This window comes from Somniosus microcephalus, chromosome 4, assembly GCF_052327205.1.
Source record: "Somniosus microcephalus isolate GS21.2 chromosome 4, FLI_Smic_1.0, whole genome shotgun sequence".
Classification (NCBI taxonomy): domain Eukaryota; kingdom Metazoa; phylum Chordata; class Chondrichthyes; order Squaliformes; family Somniosidae; genus Somniosus; species Somniosus microcephalus.
The window spans coordinates 335,636,765-335,656,606 of NC_140990.1; positions in this window are offsets into that span (position 1 = coordinate 335,636,765).

Sequence of the window (19,842 nt, forward strand, 5' to 3'; positions counted from 1 at the left end):
TATCTCAGCCAGCTTTGGAATGATTTCCCTGACAAATGTTTTTCCCCCAACCAATACCACCACCAAAAAGATAATTTAACTGGACATTCATCTCATTCCTTTTTTGTGGGATCTTGATGTGCACAAGTTGACTGGTGCTTCATCTACGCAGCGACTGTTACTATAGTTCATGGTGTGCAAAGTGCTTTGGGAAATGTGACGAGGTGTTACAAAAATGCAACTTATTGCTTTCTTTGTTCTTAAAAATATGGAGAAAGTATGTTAACTGGGCCATTCAGGAGAAAGAATGAAAAATCTTGCCAGGAAAACGAGATGAATCTGAAATTATGAAGATTTCTGGCATATTTTTAAAGGTTACTTAGACATAAAATGAATTTAAGGCATGTTTGTGCATATTTAATGTTAGAACATTACATTTAGTGAATACTCAAAGGACAATACTGTGACTTTAAGGCATTCCAGATAGTTACAACTAAGTGTTAACAGAAATACACGTAACCCTTTTCACACATGGCCTAGGTGTGAATGGCTGTGGGGTCAAGTGTGTGGATACAGTAATGCTTAAATCTGTAAGCCCTGCTCACTCATTTCCTTTCTCGAACATGTTTATCTTGCTGTGTTACAGTGCACAGGCACGCTGTAGAAGATCAGTATCCAGTATCTGAGGCTGGTAGCACCTTGCTTACACTGCCTGGCTGTGATTGGGACTGTCTGTTCCAGGGGACACAATTGTAGAGCTCCACTTCTGTCTGTTAAATTTCTGGGGTGGGGGAGTGCGCAACTTTGCGGATTGTTCACGAAGCACCAGGAACATCAAGAACTTTTCAGTTTTGCACCTCTTCAGTCCACTTAGGGTTTTGAGCTCCCAGCCCTGGGGGGTGCTGCTCCGACTTTCCACAGGAGACCAGGGGTGAGTGCCTCTGGTGTGCCCAGCTAGGCACAGGCTGCCTGCCCTGATTATTTCATGGCCCTTTGTTTGAATGGGATCAACTACATTCTGTGTACAATGACAGCGAAGGGAAATCCTTCAGCACTTTGTGATCCTGGTTTAACTCAATTTATACGGCATGCTTTCGCAAACCCAAGTGCCGTGAGACTGCCTCCAGCTAGGTGGTCTCGCAGAGCTCCAACCCAAAAACATCTCAAGATCCCACTCAAGAATCAGCTCAAGGCCCCCTTCCAGAATCATATCAGGACCCACTCCAGAATCAAGCCAGGATCCAGTCCAGAATCAGATGTGGACCCACTCCAGAGTCAGCTCAGGGTCCACTCCAGAATCAGATCAGGACCCACTTCAGAATCAGATCAGGAACCGCTCCAGAATCAGATCGGGACCACATTCCAGAATCAGATAAGGACCCCACTCCAGAATCAGATCAGGATTCCACTCCAGATTCAAATCAGGACCCACACCAGAATCATATCAGGACCCCATTCAAGAATCAGGTCAGGATCTCACTCCAGAAATAGATCCGGAACCACTCCAGAATCAGATCAGGACCCACTCTAGAATCAGATCAGGAACCACTCCAGGATCAGATCAGGAACCACTCTAGAATCAGATCAGGACCCACTCCAGAATCAGATCAGGAACCACGCCAGAATCAAATTAGGATGCACTCCAGAATCAGATCATGATCCACTCCAGAATCATTTCAGTACCCACTCCAGAATAACATCAAGACCCACTGCAAACTCAGATCAGGATACAATCCAGAATCAGATCAGGACCCACTCCACAATCAGATCACGATCCACTCCAGAATCATATCAGGACCCACTCCAGAATCAATCAGGTCCCAGTCCATTCAGATCAGGAACCACTCCAGAATCAGATCACAATCCTCTCCAGAATCAGATCAAGATCCTCTCCAGAATCAGATCAGGACCCACTCCAGAATCAGATCAGGAACTACGCCAGAATCAAATCAGTACACACTCCAGAATCAGATCAGGACCCACACCAGAATCAGATGAGGACCCACTCCAGAATCATATCAGGAACCACTCTAGAATCAGATCTGAATCCACTCCAGAATCAGATCAGGATCCCATTCCAGAATCAGATCAGGACCCCACTCCAGAAGCAGATCAAGATCCACTCCAGAATCAGATTACCACCCCAATCCAGAATCAGATCGGGACCAACTCCAGAATCAGATTGGGACCCACTCCAGAATCAGATCGGGACCTACTCCAGAATCAGATCAGGACCCACTCCAGAATCAGATCAGCATTCCACTCCAGAATCCGATTAGGAATGCCTCCAGAATCAGATCAGGATCCCACTCCAGAATCAGATCAGGATCCCACTCCAGAATCAGATCAGGATCCACTCCAGAATCAGATCAGTACCCATTCCAGAATCAGATCAGGACCCATGACAGAATCAGGTCAGAATCCAATCCAGAATCACATCAAGACCAACTCCAAACTCAGCTCAGGAACCAATCCAGAATCAGATCAGGACCCACTCCAGAATCAGATCAGGACCCACTCCAGAATCAAATCAGGATTCCACTCCATAGAAACATAGAAACATAGGACAAACAGGGGGCTATAGGGGGGAGGAGCTAAACACGATCAAAATCACTAAGGAAGTGGTACTCGGTAAAATAATGGGACTCAAAGCGGATAAATCACCTGGACCTGATGGCTTACATCCTAGGGTCTTGAGGGAAGTGGCGGTAGGGATTGTGGATGCATTGGTAATAATTTTCCAAAACTCCCTGGACTCAGCAAAGGTCCCGGCAGACTGGAAAACTGCTAATGTAATGCCCTTATTTAAAAAGGGCAGTAGACAGAAGACTGGAAACTATAGACCGGTTAGCCTAACATCTGTGGTAGGTAAAATTTTGGAGTCCATTATTAAGGAGACAGTAACAGGACATTTGGATAATCATAATTTAATAGGACAAAGTCAGCATGGTTTTATGAAGGGGAAGTCATGTTTGACAAATTTGCTGGAGTTCTTTGAGGAAGTAACATATAGGGTGGATAAAGGGGAACCAGTGGACGTAGTGTATTTAGACTTCCAAAAGGCATTTGACAAGGTGCCACACAAAAGATTATTGCTTAAGATAAAAAAAATCATGGGATTGGGGGTAATATTCTGGCATGGATAGAGGATTGGCTATCTAACAGAAGGCAGAGAGTTGGGATAAATGGTTCATTCTCGGACTGGCAATCAGTAACTAGTGGTGTTCCACGGGGGTCAGTGCTGGGTCCCCAACTCTTTACAATCTATATTAACGATTTGGAGGAGGGGACCGAGTGTAACATATCAAAGTTTGCAGATGATACTAAGATGGGAGGGAAAGTAGTGAGTGAGGAGGACATAAAAAACCTGCAAGGGGACATAGACAGGCTAAGTAAGTGGGCAGAGATTTGGCAGATGGAATACAATACTGGAAAGTGTGAGGTTATGCACCTTGGCAGGAAAAATAGTAGAGCAAGTTATTATCTTAATGGCAAGAAACTGGAAAGTACTGAAGTACAAAGGGATCTGGGGGTCCTGGTGCACGAAACTCAAAAGGTTAGTATGCAGGTGCAGCAAGTGATTAAGAAGGCCAATGGAATGTTGGCTTTCATTGCTAGGGGGATAGAATATAAAAATAGGGAGGTATTGCTTCAGTTGTACAAGGTATTGGTGAGACCGCACCTGGAACACTGCATACAGTTTTGGTGTCCATACTTAAGAAAAGACATACTTGCTCTCGAGTCAGTACAAAGAAGGTTCACTCGGTTAATCCCGGGGATGAGGGGATGGACATATGAGGAGAGGTTGAGTAGATTGGGACTCTACTCATTGGAGTTCAGAAGAATGAGAGGTGATCTTATTGAAACATATAAGATTGTGAAGGGGTTGGATCGGGTGGATGCGGGGAGGATGTTCCCGATGATGGGTGAAACTAGAACTAGGGGGCATAGTCTTAGAATAAGGGGCTGCTCTTTCAAAACTGAGGTGAGGAGGAACTACTTCACTCAGAGGGTGGTAGGTCCATGGAATATGCTGCCCCAAAAAGCTGTAGAAGCTACATCATTACATAAATTTAAAACAGAAATAGACAGTTTCCTAGAAGTAAAGGGAATAAAGGGTTATGGGGAGTGGGCAGGAATTTGGACATGAGTCTAGGTTCGGATCGGACATGGCCCTGTGGGTAGCAGAGCGGGCCCAGGGGCCGTGTAGCCTGATCCTGCTCCTATTTCGTGTGTCTAATTCTGTTAGATTCAGGAGATGGTTCTGTGATAGTAGATTGGCGGTTAGGATCAGATCAGCCATGATCTTATTGAATGGCGGAGCAGGCTCGAGGGGCCGATTGGCCTACTCCTGCTCCTATTTCTTATGTTCTTATGTTCTTATCAAAGATAGGAGCAGGAGTAGGCCATTCGGCCCCTTGAGCCTGCTCCACCATTCAACGAGATCATGGCTGATCATCCAAATTCAGTACCCCGTTCCTGCCTTCTCTCTATATCCTTTGATCCCTTTAGCCTTAAGAAATATATCCAACTCCTTCTTGAATATATTTAATGAATTGGCCTCTGCTGCCTTCTATGGTAGAGACTTCCACAGGTTCACCAATCTCTGGGTGAAGAAATTCCTCCTCATCTCTGTCCTAAATGGCTTACCCCTTATCCTTAGACTGTGACCCCTGGTTCTGGACTCCCCGACCATCAGGAACATCCTTCCTGCATCTATTCTGTCTAGTCCTGTTAGAATTTTATTCGTTTCAATGAGATCCCCTCTCATTCTTCTAAACTCCAGCGAGTATAAGCCCAATCGACCCAATCTCTCCTCATACGTCATTCCTGCCATGCCAGGTATCAGCCTGGTGAATCTTCACTGCACTCCGACCATGGCAAGAATATCCTTCCTCAGATAAGGCGACCAAAACTGCACACAATACTCAGAATCAGATCAGGACACACTCCAGAATCAGATCAGGACCCAACTAGAATCAGGTCCGAATCCACTGCAGAATCAGATCAGGAACCACTCCAGAATCAGATCGGGACCCCATTCCAAAATCAGATAAGGACCCCACTCCAGAATCAGATCAGGATCCACTCCAGAATCAGATTACCACCCCAATCCAGAATCAGATCAGGACCCACGCCAGAATCAGATCGGGACCCACTCTAGAACCAGATCAGGATCCCACTCCAGAATCAGATCAGGATTCCACTCCAGATTCAAATCAGGACCCACACCAGAATCATATCAGGACCCCATTCAAGAATCAGGTTAGGATCTCACTCCAGAAAAAATCTGGAACCACTCCAGAATCAGATCAGGACCCACTCTAGAATCAGATCAGGAGCCACTCTCGAATAAGATCAGGAACCACTCTAGTTCAGATCAGGACCCACTCCAGAATCAGATCAGGAACCACACCAGAGTCTAATCAGGACCCACTGCAGAATCAGATCATGATCCACTACAGAATCAGTTCAGCACCAACTCCAGAATAACACCTGGACCCACCACAGAATCAGATCAGAATCCAATCCAGAATCATATCAAGACCCACTTCAAACTCAGATCAGGATCCAATCCAGAATCAGATCAGGATTCCACTCCATAGAAACATAGAAACATAGAAGATAGGAGCAGGAGTAGGCCATTCGGCCCCCTCGAGCCTGCTCCACCATTCAATGCGATCATGGCTGATCATCCAAATTCAGTACCCCATTCCTGCCTTCTCTCCATATCCTTTGATCCCTTTAGCCTTAAGAAATATATCCAACTCCTTCTTGAATATATTTAATGAATTGGCCTCTGCTGCCTTCTATGGTAGAGACTTCCATAGGTTCACCAATCTCTGGGTGAAAAATTCCTCCTCATCTCTGTCCTAAATGGCTTACCCCTTATCCTTAGACTGTGACCCCTGGTTCTTGACTCCCCGACCATCGGGTACATCCTTCCTGCATCTAGTATGTCTAGTCCTGTTAAATTCTTATATGTTTCAATGAGATCCCCTCTCATTCTTCTAAACACCAGCGAGTATAAGCCCAATCGACCCAATCACTCCTCATACATCATTCCTGCCATCCCAGGTATCAGCCTGGTGAATCTTCGCTGCACTCCTTCCATGGCAAGAACATCCTTCCTCAGATAAGGTGACCAAAACTGCACACAATACTCAGAATCAGATCAGCATTCCACTCCAGATTCAGATCAGAATCCATTCCAGAATCAAATCAGGACCTACTCAAGAATCAGATCAGGAAGCACTCCTGAATCAAATCAGGACCCACTCCAGACTCAGATCAGGACCCACTCCAGAATCATATCAGGAACCACTCTAGAATCAGATCAGGATCCCACTCCAGAATCAGATCAGGAACCACTCTAGAATCAGATCAGGACCCACTCCAGAATCAGATCAGGAACCACACTAGAATCAGATCAGGACCCACTACAGAATCAGATCAGGAACCAATCCAGAATCAAATCAGGAACCCACTCCAGAATCAGATCAGGACCCACTCCAGAATCAGATCAGGACCCCATTCCAGAATCAGATAAGGACCCCACTTCAGAATCAGATCAGGATCCACTCCAGAATCAGATCAGGACCTACTCCAGAAACAGATCAGGATCCACTCCAGAACCAGATCAGCATTCCACTCCAGAATCCGATCAGGACCCACTCCAGAATCAGATCAGGATCCCACTCCAGAATCAGATCAGGATCCCACTCCAGAAACAGATCAAGATCCCACTCCAGAATCAGATCAGAACCCATTCCAGAATCAGATCAGGACCCACGACAGAATCAGGTCAAAATCCAATCCAGAATCACATCAAGACCAAGTCCAAACTCAGATCAGGATCCAATCCAGAATCAGATCAGGACCCACTCCAGAATCAGATCAGGACCCACTCCAGAATCAAATCAGGATTCCACTCCATAGAAATATAGAAACATAGAAGACAGGAGAAGGAGTACGCCATTCGGCCCCTCGAGCCTGCTCCACCATTCAACGAGATCATGGCTGATCATTCAAATTCAGTACCCCGTTCCTGCCTTCTCTCCATATCACTTGATCCCTTTAGCCTTAAGAAATATATCCAACTCCTTCTTGAATATATTTAATGAATTGGCCTCTACTGCCTTCTATGGTAGAGAATTCCACAGGTTCACCAATCTCTGGGTGAAGAAATTCCTCCTAATCTCTGTCCTAAATGGCTTACCCCTTATCCTTAGACTGTGGCCCCTGGTTCTGGACTCCCCGACCATCAGGAACATCCTTCCTGCATCTAGTCTGTCTAGTCCTGTTAGAATTTTATACGTTTCAATGAGATCCCCTCTCATTCTTCTAAAGTCCAGCGAGTATAAGCCCAATCCACCCAATCTCTCCTCATACGTCATTCCTGCCATCCCAGGTATCAGCCTGGTGAATCTTCGCTGCACTCCCACCATGGCAAGAACATCCTTCCTCAGATAAGGTGACCAAAACTGCACACAGTACTCAGAATCAGATCAGGACACACTCCAGAATCAGATCAGGAGCCATGCTAGAATCAGAACAGGACCCACTCCAGAATCAGATCAGGACCCACTCCAGAATCAGATCAGGACCCAACTAGATTCAGATCCGAATCCACTCCAGAATCAGATCAGGAACCACTCCAGAATCAGATCGGGACCCCATTCCAGAATCAGATAAGGACCCCACTCCACAATCAGATCAGGATCCACTCCAGAATCAGATTACCACCCCAATCCAGAATCAGATCAGGACCCACTCCAGAATCAGATCGGGACCCACTCTAGAACCAGATCAGGATCCCACTCCAGAACCAGAGCAGGATTCCACTCCAGATTCAAATCAGGACCCACACCAGAATCATATCAGGACCCCATTCAAGAATCAGGTCAGGATATCACTCCAGAAATAGATCCGGAACCACTCCAGTATCAGATCAGGACCCACTCTAGAATCAGACCAGGAACCACTCTTGAATCAGATCAGGACCCACTCCAGAATCAGATCAGGAACCACACCAGAATCAAATCAGGAACCACTCCAGAATCAGATCATGACCAACTCCAGAATCAGTTCAGTACCCACACCAGAATAACACCAGGACCCAGAACAGAATCAGATCAGAACCCAATCCAGAATCACATCAAGACCCACTCCAAACTCAGATCAGGATCCAATCCAGAATCAGATCAGGGCCCACTCCAGAATCAGATCACGATCCACTCCAGAATCAGATCAGGACCCACTCCAGAATCAGATCAGGACCCCATTCAATAATCTGGTCAGGATCACACTCCAGAATTAGATCAGAATCCAACTCCAGATACAAGTCTGGCCCCACTCCTGAATCAGATCAGGACCCTGTGGTGATTATTTCCTATGTTTAATAAGAAGTATTGTGATTGGTGAATGGGGTGGTTGTTCTCTGTGTTAGTAAGAAGTATTGTAATTGGTTGTTTGTTTCTACCTTGAGATATATGCTGTAAACCCATTGGTAGTGGATGTCAGGTGATTTGTGGTGGCCATCTTAAATTCAGTTCTCTCCAGTCCTGGTTGGAGACTGGTGTTGAAAGATGTGCTACTGGATTTTTAAAGTTAATAAAGCCTAGATTAGAAAGGCAAATCTATTCCTTTATTTCAATTTATTAACTTTTTATCAGAATGGAGCGATATCTTCAACCAGAACGATTCAATGCTGACCCTAATTCTGCAGGAGTGGATGATAAATGGAAACATTGGTATTGTACATTTACAAACTTTTTGGGTGTGTTGGAACAAGAGTCTCTGAATAAGCTGAATATGCTGATCAACTACATTGCTCCGGATGTGTATAAGTATATTTTGGACTGTAAAACTTACGAATTGGCTATTTCTACATTGGAGAAGATTTTTGTTAAACCAAAGAATGAGGTATTTGCACGTTATCTTCTATCTGCCCGTAGGCAGCAGGTGGGAGAATCTTTGGATACTTATTTACAAGCACTTCGGCACCTTAGTGCTAACTGTAATTATAAAGCCGTGACGGCCGAAGAATATAAGGAAGAATCGGTACGGGATGCTTTTATTAATGGACTACTGTCTAGATCAATTCGTCAGCGGTTGTTAGAAAATAAGACTTTGGATCTCAAGAGTGCTTTTGAGCAAGCTTCTACATTGGATATGGCTCAGAGAAGTTCGGATTCTTATGCTCTTTCTAATCGACCTGCGACTGTGGTTTTAGCAGTTCCGGACGAAAAAGAATTAGGTGGACTTAATGGGAGTGGTTTACTAGATTCTGAAGCAGTTTCTACTTTGGCGGCTGTTGCCTCTAGGATTCAGAAGTGTTATTTTTGTGGGAACGTCCGGCATCCTCATTTGAAGTGTCCTGCCCGGGAGGCTGTGTGTAGTAAATGTGGAAAGAGCGGTCATTATGCACGTGTTTGTAAATCATTAGGTTCAATTACCTCCTCTTCTGCGACTATTCAACCTGTCGAGAGGGCGTTTATTGCATCAATTTCTGCTGCATTTGCTCATGGCCTAAACAAAGCTATAGTTATGGCCCAAGTTAATGGGTTAGAAGTGAAGGCTCTCATAGATACGGGCAGTACCGAGAGTTTTATAAGTCTTCAGTTTGCGAAGGAAAAGTGTTTGAAAATCTTGCCTGTTACTTATCAGGTGTGTATGGCTCAGACGACCCTTACTTCACAAGTAGCTGGTTGTTGCCTTGTGAAAATGATTCTTCTAGGTAATACGTATACTGATATACGCCTATCTGTTTTGCCTAATCTTTGTGCGGATATTTTGATTGGTCATGATGTGCTTAAATTACACGAGTCTCTCAGTCTTTCGTTTGGAGGGACTAAGCCACCCTTATCCATTTGTGGATTAACTTCTTTATCCATTTCTCCATTATCACTTTTTTCCAATTTGATGCCGGATTGTAAGCCAATTGCTACCAAGTCAAGAAGGTATAGCAGTCAGGATAGAGAATTTATTAATTCGGAAGTCCAACGTCTTTTATTGGAAGGAATCATTGAACCTAGTTGTTCGCCTTGGCGGGCTCAGGTAGTTGTCACCACTAACGAGAGACATAAGAAACGAATGGTGATAGACTACTCTCAAACTATTAATAGGTATACTCAATTAGATGCGTACCCTTTGCCTAAGATTGATGAGCTTATCAACAAAGTATCTCAGTATAAGTTTTTTAGCACTATTGATTTAAAGAGTGCTTATCATCAGATTCCTATTATTAAGAGGAATCAACCATATACAGCCTTTGAGGCTGGTGGAAAGCTGTATCAGTTTTGCCGAATACCATTTGGTGTTACTAATGGTGTTGCTTGTTTTCAACGGGCAATGGATGCTTTTATAAGTGATAACTCTCTCTCTGACACCTTTTCATATTTAGATGATATCACGGTGTGTGGTAAATCAAGGGTGGAGCATGATTCTAATTTAGAAAGATTCCTTCAAGCTGCGGAAAAAGTTGGTTTAACTTTTAATAAAGAGAAGTGTATCTTTTCAACTACTGAGGTAAATCTACTGGGGTATATTATCTCGGGAAATAAGATTAAACCAGATCCAGAACGTTTGCGACCATTGATCGATTGACCTTATCCTACTAATTCTAAGGCTTTGCAACGAGTTGTTGGACTGTTTTCTTACTATTCTAATTGGTTTGCAAACTTTTCGCAGAAGATCCGGCCCCTTATTCGGGTTATGACATATCCTCTATCATGGGAGGCCAGGACATGTTTTGATAATTTTAAAAAGGATATCTTAGGAGCAGTTGTGCATTCTATTGATGAGCAGGTTCCCTTTGTGATTGAGACGGATGCTTCTGATTTTGCAATTGGGGCTACTCTGAACCAGAATGGACGACCTGTGGCCTTTTTCTCACGTACCTTGAACAATAGTGAAAAAAGACATTCTTCAATAGAAAAAGAGGCATATGCAATAGTAGAAGCACTGCGTAAATGGAGACATTATTTATCGGGGCGACATTTCACGTTGGTAACCGATCAAAAATCTGTGTCCTTTATGTTTGATGTTAAACATTTTGGAAAGATCAAAAATGATAAAATAATGAGGTGGAGGATTGAGTTAGCATGTTACCATTTTGATATAGTTCATCGTCCGGGGAAGGATAATGTTGCTGCTGATGCACTGTTGAGGGCTTATTGTTCTGTGATTCACGGAGATATGCTTATTAATCTTCACAATGCCTTATGTCATCCTGGGTTACGAGGATGATACACTTTGTACGCAGTAAGAATTTGCCCTTTTCAGTTGAAGACGTCAAGCGGATGACTTCATCATGTTCTATCTGTGCTCGGTGTAAACCGAGTTTCTTTAAGCCTCAACAAGCTCATCTTATAAAGGCTACTTCTCCTTTTGAACATCTGAGCATTGATTTTAAGGGGCCTCTTCCTTCAACGACTCAAAATCGATACATATTTACTGTTGTGGATGAGTTTTCAAGGTTTCCTTTTGCTTTTCCTTGCACAGATGTATCAGCTGCTACAGTTATCAAATGTCTGACTCAACTTTTTGTCATCTTTGGGATGCCTGCGTATATCCATTCGGATCAGGGAAGTTCTTTTATGTCTTCCCAGTTGAAGGAATACCTTCAGAGTCGGGGAATTTCTACTAGTAGAACTACCCCGTATAACCCCCAGGGTAATGGACAGTGCGAACGATACAATGGGGTGATCTGGAAGGCAGTTATGTTGGCTTTGACATCCCGGAACCTTAAGAATACACAGTGGGAAATGGTACTGCCTGATGCCCTGCATTCCATTAGATCATTGCTTTCAACGGCTACTAATGTGACCCCCCATGAAAGGCTCTTTAATTACCCGCAGAGATCTACTACGGGATATTCGGTACCTTCATGGCTTACTATGCAGGGACCTGTGCTGCTTCGACGCCATGTTAGATTGTCAAAATATGATCCTTTAGTGGAGGAGGTGGAGCTGTTGGAGGCAAATTCCCAATATGCTCATATTCGATTCCAAGATGGGAAAGAAAGTACTGTTTCAATTAAAGATTTGGCTCCTTGTGGTGGCCAGCCCTCTTCTGAGGATACTAATAATAGTCACGATTCAGATAATGTGGATGTTGTTATAGATACTACGAATATTTCCAATCCTACTGCAGATAATTATACTTCTATTAGTCAGCCTTTGATGGATGTTCATGACCGTCCTAGTTTACTTCCTGATGGGATTTCCAATCCGGAAACCGTTGATAATCGGGATATGGATAGCCTTCCTGCAGAAGATACTTCGGTGTCTCCGGGTGTGGGAGGGCAAGGAATTTCACCAAGGTTAAGAAGGTCGACATGAACAAGATATCCGGTCGACCGATTGAAAATGGACTTTTAAATTGATAGTAATGTTTTAAAATTGTTGAAATATTATATTTGTATTTTAGTTGTAAATAAATTAATTATAAATTGTAAAGGTTGTTTTAGGTTGGAGCATGTTTTAAAAGGAGGGGTGAATGTGGTGATTATTTCCTATGTTTAATAAGAAGTATTGTGATTGGTGAATGGGGTGGTTGTTCTCTGTGTTAGTAAGAAGTATTGTAATTGGTTGTTTGTTTCTACCTTGAGATATATGCTGTAAACTCATTGGTAGTGGATGTCAGGTGATTTGTGGCAGCCATCTTAAATTCAGTTCTCTCCAGTCATGGTTGGAGACTGGTGTTGAAAGATGTGCTACTGGATTTTTAAAGTTAATAAAGCCTAGATTAGAAAGGCAAATCTATTCCTTATTTCAGACCCCATTCCAGAATCAGAACAGGATCCACTCCTAAATCAGAACAGGATCCACACCAGAATCAGATCAGGTCCCCACTCCACAATCAGATCGGGTTCCATTCCAGAATCAGATCAGGACCCACTCCAGAATCAGATCAGGATTCCACTCCAGAATCAGATCAGGATCCCACTCCAGAATCAGATCAGTACCCATTCCAGAATCAGATCAGGACCCACGACAGAATCAGGTCAGAATCCAATCCAGAATCACATCAAGACCAACTCCAAACTCAGATCAGGATCCACTCCAGAATCAGAAGAGGATCCACTCCTAAATCAGAACAGGATCCACACCAGAATCAGATCAGGTCCCCACTCCACAATCAGATCGGGTTCCATTCCAGAATCAGATCAGGACCCACACCAGAATCTGATCAGGATCCACTCCAGAATCAGATCAGGATCCCACTCCAGAATCAGATCATGATGCACTCCAGAATCAGTTCAGTACCCACTCCAGAATAACACCAGGACCCACAACAGAATCAGATCAGAATCCAATCCAGAATCACATCAAGACCAAGTCCAAACTCAGATCAGGATCCAATCCAGAATCAGATCAGGACCGACTCCAGAATCAGATCAGGACCCACTCCAGAATCAAATCAGGATTCCATTCCATAGAAATATAGAAACATAGAAGATAAGAGAAGGAGTAGGCCATTCGGCCCCTCGAGCCTGTTCCACCATTCAACGAGATCATGGCTGATCATTCAAATTCAGTACCCCGTTCCTGCCTTCTCTCCATATCACTTGATCCCTTTAGCCTTAAGAAATATATCCAACTCCTTCTTGAATATATTTAATGAATTGGCCTCTACTGCCTTCTATGGTAGAGAATTCCACAGGTTCACCAATCTCTGGGTGAAGAAATTCCTCCTAATCTCTGTCCTAAATGGCTTACCCCTTATCCTTAGACTGTGGCCCCTGGTTCTGGACTCCCCGACCATCAGGAACATCCTTCCTGCATCTAGTCTGTCTAGTCCTGTTAGAATTTTATACGTTTCAATGAGATCCCCTCTCATTCTTCTAAAGTCCAGCGAGTATAAGCCCAATCCACCCAATCTCTCCTCATACGTCATTCCTGCCATCCCAGGTATCAGCCTGGTGAATCTTCGCTGCACTCCCACCATGGCAAGAACATCCTTCCTCAGATAAGGTGACCAAAACTTCACACAGTACTCAGAATCAGATCAGGACACACTCCAGAATCAGATCAGGAGCCATGCTAGAATCAGAACAGGACCCACTCCAGAATCAGATCAGGAACCAATCCAGAATCAAATCAGGAACCCACTCCAGAATCAGATCAGGACCCACTCCAGAATCAGATCAGGACCCAACTAGATTCAGATCCGAATCCACTCCAGAATCAGATCAGGAACCACTCCAGAATCAGATCGGGACCCCATTCCAGAATCAGATAAGGACCCCACTCCACAATCAGATCAGGATCCACTCCAGAATCAGATTACCACCCCACTCCAGAATCAGATCAGGACCCACTCCAGAATCAGATCGGGACCCACGCTAGAACCAGATCAGGATCCCACTCCAGAACCAGAGCAGGATTCCACTCCAGATTCAAATCAGGACCCACACCAGAATCATATCAGGACCCCATTCAAGAATCAGGTCAGGCTATCACTCCAGAAATAGATCCGGAACCACTCCAGTATCAGATCAGGACCCACTCTAGTATCAGACCAGGAACCACTCTTGAATCAGACCAGGAACCACTCTTGAATCAGATCAGGATCCACTCCAGAATCAGATTACCACCCCACTCCAGAATCAGATCAGGACCCACTCCAGAATCAGATCGGGACCCACTCTAGAACCAGATCAGGATCCCACTCCAGAACCAGAGCAGGATTCCACTCCAGATTCAAATCAGGACCCACACCAGAATCATATCAGGACCCCATTCAAGAATCAGGTCAGGCTATCACTCCAGAAATAGATCCGGAACCACTCCAGTATCAGATCAGGACCCACTCTAGAATCAGACCAGGAACCACTCTTGAATCAGATCAGGACCCACTCCAGAATCAGATCAGGAACCACACCAGAATCAAATCAGGAACCACTCCAGAATCAGATCATGATCCACTCCAGAATCAGTTCAGTACCCACTCCAGAATAACACCAGGACCCAGAACAGAATCAGATCAGAATCCAATCCAGAATCACATCAAGACCCACTCCAAACTCAGATCAGGATCCAATCCAGAATCAGATCAGGACCCACTCCAGAATCAGATCACGATCCACTCCAGAATCAGATCAGGACCCACTCCAGAATCAGATCAGGACCCCATTCAATAATCTGGTCAGGATCACACTCCAGAATTAGATCAGAATCCAACTCCAGATACAAGTCTGGCCCCACTCCTGAATCAGATCAGGACCCCATTCCAGAATCAGAACAGGATCCACTCCAGAATCAGTTCAGGATCCACTCCAGAATTGATCAGGACCCACTCCAGAATTAGAACAGGATCCGCCCCAGAATCAGAAGAGGATCCACTCCTAAATCAGAACAGGATCCACACCAGAATCAGATCAGGTCCCCACTCCACAATCAGATCGGGTTCCACTCCAGAATCAGATCAGGAACCACTCCCGAATCAGATCAGGACCCCATTCCAGAATCAGATGAGGACCCCATTCCACAATCAGATCAGGATCCACTCCAGAATCAGATTACCACCCCAATCCAGAATCAGATCAGGACCCACTCCAGAATCAGATCGGTACCCACTCCAGAATCAGATCAGGATGCACTCCTGAGTCAGAGCAGGATCCCACACCAGAATCTGATCAGGATCCACTCCAGAATCAGATCAGGATCCCACTCCAGAATCAGATCATGATGCACTCCAGAATCAGTTCAGTACCCACTCCAGAATAACACCAGGACCCACAACAGAATCAGATCAGAATCCAATCCAGAATCACATCAAGACAAAGTCCAAACTCAGATCAGGATCCAATCCAGAATCAGATCAGGACCCACTCCAGAATCAGATCAGGACCCACTCCAGAATCAAATCAGGATTCCACTCCATAGAAATATAGAAACATAGAAGACAGGAGAAGGAGTAGGCCATTCGGCCCCTCGAGCCTGCTCCACCATTCAACGAGATCATGGCTGATCATTCAAATTCAGTACCCCGTTCCTGCCTTCTCTCCATATCACTTGATCCCTTTCGCCTTAAGAAATATATCCAACTCCTTCTTGAATATATTTAATGAATTGGCCTCTACTGCCTTCTATGGGAGAGAATTCCACAGGTTCACCAATCTCTGGGTGAAGAAATTCCTCCTAATCTCTGTCCTAAATGGCTTACCCCTTATCCTTAGACTGTGGCCCCTGGTTCTGGACTCCCCGACCATCAGGAACATCCTTCCTGCATCTAGTCTGTCTAGTCCTGTTAGAATTTTATACGTTTCAATGAGTTCCTCTCATTCTTCTAAAGTCCAGCGAGTATAAGCCCAATCCACCCAATCTCTCCTCATACGTCATTCCTGCCATCCCAGGTATCAGCCTGGTGAATCTTCGCTGCACTCCCACCATGGCAAGAACATCCTTCCTCAGATAAGGTGACCAAAACTGCACACAGTACTCAGAATCAGATCAGGACACACTCCAGAATCAGATCAGGAGCCATGCTAGAATCAGAACAGGACCCACTCCAGAATCAGATCAGGAACCAATCCAGAATCAAATCAGGAACCCACTCCAGAATCAGATCAGGACCCACTCCAGAATCAGATCAGGACCCAACTAGATTCAGATCCGAATCCACCCCAGAATCAGATCAGGAACCACTCCAGAATCAGATCGGGACCCCATTCCAGAATCAGATAAGGACCCCACTCCACAATCAGATCAGGATCCACTCCAGAATCAGATTACCACCCCACTCCAGAATCAGATCAGGACCCACTCCAGAATCAGATCGGGACCCACTCTAGAGCCAGATCAGGATCCCACTCCAGAACCAGAGCAGGATTCCACTCCAGATTCAAATCAGGACCCACACCAGAATCATATCAGGACCCCATTCAAGAATCAGGTCAGGCTATCACTCCAGAAATAGATCCGGAACCACTCCAGTATCAGATCAGGACCCACTCTAGAATCAGACCAGGAACCACTCTTGAATCAGATCAGGACCCACTCCAGAATCAGATCAGGAACCACACCAGAATCAAATCAGGAACCACTCCAGAATCAGATCATGATCCACTCCAGAATCTGTTCAGTACCCACTCCAGAATAACACCAGGACCCAGAACAGAATCAGATCAGAATCCAATCCAGAATCACATCAAGACCCACTCCAAACTCAGATCAGGATCCAATCCAGAATCAGATCAGGACCCACTCCAGAGTCAGATCACGATCCACTCCAGAATCAGATCAGGACCCGCTCCAGAATCAGATCAGGACCCCATTCAATAATCTGGTCAGGATCACACTCCAGAATTAGATCAGAATCCAACTCCAGATACAAGTCTGGCCCCACTCCTGAATCAGATCAGGACCCCATTCCAGAATCAGAACAGGATCCACTCCAGAATCAGTTCAGGATCCACTCCAGAATTGATCAGGACCCACTCCAGAATTAGAACAGGATCCACTCCAGAATCAGAAGAGGATCCACTCCTAAATCAGAACAGGATCTACACCAGAATCAGATCAGGTCCCCACTCCACAATCAGATCGGGTTCCACTCCAGAATCAGATCAGCACCCACTCCAGAATCAGATCAGGACCCAACTAGAATCCGATCCGAATCCACTCCAGAATCAGATCAGGAACCACTCCCGAATCAGATCAGGACCCCATTCCAGAATCAGATGAGGACCCCATTCCACAATCAGATCAGGATCCACTCCAGAATCAGATTACCATCCCAATCCAGAATCAGATCAGGACCCACACCAGAATCAGATCCGTACCCACTCCAGAATCAGATCAGGACGCACTCCTGAGTCAGAGCAGGATCCCACACCAGAATCTGATCAGCATCCACTCCAGAATCAGATCAGGATCCCACTCCAGAATCAGATCATGATGCACTCCAGAATCAGTTCAGTACCCACTCCAGAATAACACCAGGACCCACAACAGAATCAGATCAGAATCCAATCCAGAATCACATCAAGACCCACTCCAAACTCAGATCAGAATCTAATCCAGAATCAGATCACTACCCACACCAGAATCAGATCAGTTTCCACTCCAGAATCAGATCAGAATTCTTTCCAGAATCAGATGAGGACCCACTCCAGAATCAGATCACGATCCACTCCAGAATCAGATCAGGACCCACTCCAGAATCAGATCAGGACCCAATCCAGATTCAGATCAGGACCCACTCCAGAATCAGATCACAATCCTCTCCAGAATCAGATCAGGATCCTCTCCAGAATCAGATCGGGACCCTCTCCAGAATCAAATCAGGACACCATTCCAGGTTCACATCAGTATCCATTCCAGAATCAGATCAGAATACACTCCAGACTCAGATCAGGATCCACTCCAGATTCAGATAAGGAAACTCTTCAGATTCAGATCAGGTTCAACTCCAGAATCAGATCAGGACCCACTCCAGAATCAGATCAGACTCTCTCAAGAATCAGGTCAGAATCCACCCCAGAATCAGATCAGGACCCCATTCCAGATTCAGATCAGAATAAACTCCAGAATCAGATCAGGACCCACTCCAGAATCAGATCAGGACTCCATTCCAGAATCAGATCAGGACCCCATTCCAGAATCAGATCAGAATCCACTCCAGAATCAGATCAGGACCCCATTCCAGATTCAGATCCGAATCTTCTCCAGAATCAGATCAGTTTCCACTCCAGAATCAGATCAGGACCCAGTCCAGAATCATATCAGGAACCACTCTAGAATCAGATCAAGATCCCTCTCTAGAATCACATCAGGAACCACTCTAGAATCAGATCAGGGCCCACTCCAGAATCAGACCAGGAACCACGCTAGAATCAGATCAGGACCCAATCCAGAATCAGATCAGGAAACACTCTAAAATCAGATCAGGGCATACTCCGGAATCTGATCAGGACCCACTCCAGAATCAGATCAGGACCCACTCCAGAATCAGATCAGGACCCCATTTCAGAATCAGATCAGGTCCCCACTCCAGAATCAGATCAGGACCCCATTCCAAAATCAGATCAGGACCCCACTCCAGAAACAGAGCAGGATCCACTCCAGAAACAGATTACCACCCAATCCAGAATCAGATCGGGTTCCACTCCAGAATCAGATCAGGGCTTACTCCAGAATCAGATCAGAATTCTTTCCAAGAAACAGATCAGCACCCACTGCAGAATCAGATCAGGATCCACTCCAGAATCAGATCAGGACCCACTCCAGAATCAAATCAGGACCCAGTCCAGATTCAGTTCAGTTCCCACGCCAGAATCAGCTCAGGACCCATTCCAGAATCAAATCAGGATCCACTCCAGGATCAGATCAGAATCCTCTCCAGAATCAGATCAGAATCCACTCCAGAATCACATGAAGACACATTCCAAACTCAGATCAGGATCCACTCCAGAATCAGATCAGGACCCACTCCAGAATCAGATCAGAATTCTTTCCAGAATCAGATCAGGACCCACTCCAGAATCAGATCATGATCCACTCCAGAATCAGATCAGGACCCACTCCAGAATCAGATCAGGACCCAATCCAGATTCAGATCAGGACCCACTCCAGAATCAGATCACAATCCTCTCCAGAATCAGATCAGGATCCTCTCCAGAATCAGATCGGGACCCTCTCCAGAATCAAATCAGGACGCCATTCCAGGTTCACATCAGAAACCGTTCCAGAATCAGATCAGAATACACTCCAGATCAGGATCCACTCCAGACTCAGATCAGGAAACTCTTCAGTTTCAGATCAGGTTCAACTCCAGAATCAGATCAGGACCCACTCCAGAATCAGATCAGACTCTCTCGAGAATCAGGTCAGAATCCACCCCAGAATCAGATCA